The sequence below is a fragment of the Ambystoma mexicanum genome, chromosome 13 (genome assembly GCF_040938575.1).
Source record: "Ambystoma mexicanum isolate Mex_15411 chromosome 13, UKY_AmexF1_1, whole genome shotgun sequence".
Taxonomy (NCBI): Eukaryota; Metazoa; Chordata; class Amphibia; order Caudata; family Ambystomatidae; genus Ambystoma; species Ambystoma mexicanum.
The window spans coordinates 848,577,231-848,580,839 of NC_090938.1; positions in this window are offsets into that span (position 1 = coordinate 848,577,231).

Consider the following 3,609-nt stretch of genomic DNA (forward strand, 5'->3'; position numbering starts at 1 on the left):
CTGGGAGAAGGGATCCCAGACACCAGGACAGATGAGCACTAGACTGGGAGAAGGGATCCCAGACACCAGGACAGATGAGCACTAGACTGGGAGAAGGGATCCCAGACACCAGTACAGATGAGCGCTAGACTGGGAGAAGGGATCCCAGACACCAGTCCAGATGAGCACTAGACTGGGAGAAGGGATCCCAGACACCAGTACAGATGGGCACTAGACTGGGAGAAGGGATCCCAGACACCAGCACAGATGAGCACTAGACTGGGAGAAGGGAATCCAGACACCAGTACATATGGGCACTAGACTGGGAGAAGGGATCCCAGACACCAGGACAGATGAGCACTAGACTGGGAGAAGGGATCCCAGACACCAGTACAGATGAGCACTAGACTGGGAGAAGGGATCCCAGACACCAGTACAGATGAGCACTAGACTGGGAGAAGGGATCCCAGACACCAGTACAGATGAGCACTAGACTGGGAGAAGGGATCCCAGACACCAGTACAGATGAGCACTAGACTGGGAGAAGGGATCCCAGACACCAGTACAGATGAGCACTAGACTGGGAGAAGGGATCCCAGACACCAGTACAGATGGGCACTAGACTGGGAGAAGGGATCCCAGACACCAGTACAGATGAGCACTAGACTGGGAGAAGGGAATCCAGACACCAGTACATATGGGCACTAGACTGGGAGAAGGGATCCCAGACACCAGGACAGATGAGCACTAGACTGGGAGAAGGGATCCCAGACACCAGTACAGATGAGCACTAGACTGGGAGAAGGGATCCCAGACACCAGTACAGATGAGCACTAGACTGGGAGAAGGGATCCCAGACACCAGTACAGATGGGCACTAGACTGGGAGAAGGGATCCCAGGCACCAGTACAGATGAGCACTAGACTGGGAGAAGGGATCCCAGACACCAGTACAGATGAGCACTAGACGGGGAGAAGGGATCCCGGACACCAGTACAGATGAGCACTAGACTGGGAGAAGGGATCCCAGACACCAGTACAGATGAGCACTAGACTGAAAGGATCCCAGACACCAGTACAGATGAGCACTAGACTGGGAGAAGGGATCCAAGACACCAGTACAGATGAGCACTAGACTGGGAGAAGGGATCCAAGACACCAGTACAGATGAGCACTAGACTGGGAGAAGGGAATCCAGACACCAGTACATATGGGCACTAGACTGGGAGAAGGGATCCCAGACACGGCTACAGATGAGCATGAGACTGGAAGAAGGGATCCCATACACCAGTACAGATGAGCACTAGACTGGGAGAAGGGATCCCAGACACCAGTACAGATGGGCACTAGACTGGTAGAAGGGATCCCAGACACCAATACAGATGAGCACTAGACTGGGAGAAGGGAATCCAGACACCAGTACATATGGGCACTAGACTGGGAGAAGGGATCCCAGACACGGCTACAGATGAGCATGAGACTGGGAGAAGGGATCCCATACACCAGGACAGGTGGGCACTAGACTGGGAGAAGGGATCCCAGACACCAGTACAGATGAGCACTAGACTGGGAGAAGGGATCCCAGACCCCAGTACAGATGAGCACTAGACGGGGAGAAGGGATCCCAGACACCAGTACAGATGAGCACTAGACTGGGAGAAGGGATCCAAGACACCAGTACAGATGAGCACTAGACTGGGAGAAGGGAATCCAGACACCAGTACATATGGGCACTAGACTGGGAGAAGGGATCCCAGACACGGCTACAGATGAGCATGAGACTGGGAGAAGGGATCCCATACACCAGGACAGGTGGGCACTAGACTTCGAGAAGGGATCTCAGACACCAGTACAGATCAGCAACAGACTGGGAGACAGGATCCCAGACACCAGTACAGATGAGCACTAGACTGGGAGAAGGGATCCCAGACATCACTACAGATGAGCACTAGACTGGGAGAAGGGATCACAGACACCAGTACAGATGAGCACTAGACTGGGAGAAGGGATCCCCGACACCAGTACAGATGAGCACTAGACTGGGAGAAGGGATCCCAGACACCAGTACAGATGAGCACTAGACTGGGAGAAGGGATCCCAGACACCAGTACAGATGAGCACTAGACTGGGAGAAGGGATCCCAGACACCAGTACAGATGAGCACTAGACTGGGAGAAGGGATCCAAGACACCAGTACAGATGAGCACTAGACTGGGAGAAGGGAATCCAGACACCAGTACATATGGGCACTAGACTGGGAGAAGGGATCCCAGACACGGCTACAGATGAGCACTAGACTGGGAGAAGGGATCCCATACACCAGTACAGATGAGCACTGGACCGGGAGAAGGGATCTCAGACACCAGTACAGATGAGCACTAGACTGGGAGAAGGGATCCCAGACACCAGCACAGATGGGCACTAGACTGGGAAAAGGGATCCCAGACACTGCTACAGATGAGCACTAGACTGGGAGAAGGGATCCCATACACCAGTACATATGGGCACTAGGCTGGGAGAAGGGATCCCATACACCAGTACATATGGGCACTAGACTGGGAGAAGGGATCCCAGACACGGCTACAGATTAGCACTAGACTGGGAGAAGGGATCCCAAACACCAGACTGGGAGAAGGGATCCCAGACACCAGGACAGATGAGCACTAGACTGGGAGAAGGGATCCCAGACACCAGGACAGATGAGCACTAGACTGGGAGAAGGGATCCCAGACACCAGTACAGATGAGCACTAGACTGGGAGAAGGGATCCCAGACACCAGTACAGATGAGCACTAGACTGGGAGAAGGGATCCCAGGCACCAGTACAGATGAGCACTAGACTGGGAGAAGGGATCCCAGACACCAGTACAGATGGGCACTAGACTGGGAGAAGGGATCCCAGACACCAGTACAGATGAGCACTAGACTGGGAGAAGGGAATCCAGACACCAGTACATATGGGCACTAGACTGGGAGAAGGGATCCCAGACACCAGGACAGATGAGCACTAGACTGGGAGAAGGGATCCCAGACACCAGTACAGATGAGCACTAGACTGGGAGAAGGGATCCCAGACACCAGTACAGATGAGCACTAGACTGGGAGAAGGGATCCCAGACACCAGTACAGATGAGCACTAGACTGGGAGAAGGGATCCCAGACACCAGTACAGATGAGCACTAGACTGGGAGAAGGGATCCCAGACACCAGTACAGATGAGCACCAGACTGGGAGAAGGGATCCCAGACACCAGTACAGATGGGCACTAGACTGGGAGAAGGGATCCCAGACACCAGTACAGATGAGCACTAGACTGGGAGAAGGGAATCCAGACACCAGTACATATGGGCACTAGACTGGGAGAAGGGATCCCAGACACCAGGACAGATGAGCACTAGACTGGGAGAAGGGATCCCAGACACCAGTACAGATGAGCACTAGACTGGGAGAAGGGATCCCAGACACCAGTACAGATGAGCACTAGACTGGGAGAAGGGATCCCAGACACGGCTACAGATGAGCATGAGACTGGGAGAAGGGATCCCATACACCAGGACAGGTGGGCACTAGACTGGGAGAAGGGATCCCAGACACGGCTACAGATGAGCATGAGACTGGGAGAAGGGATCCC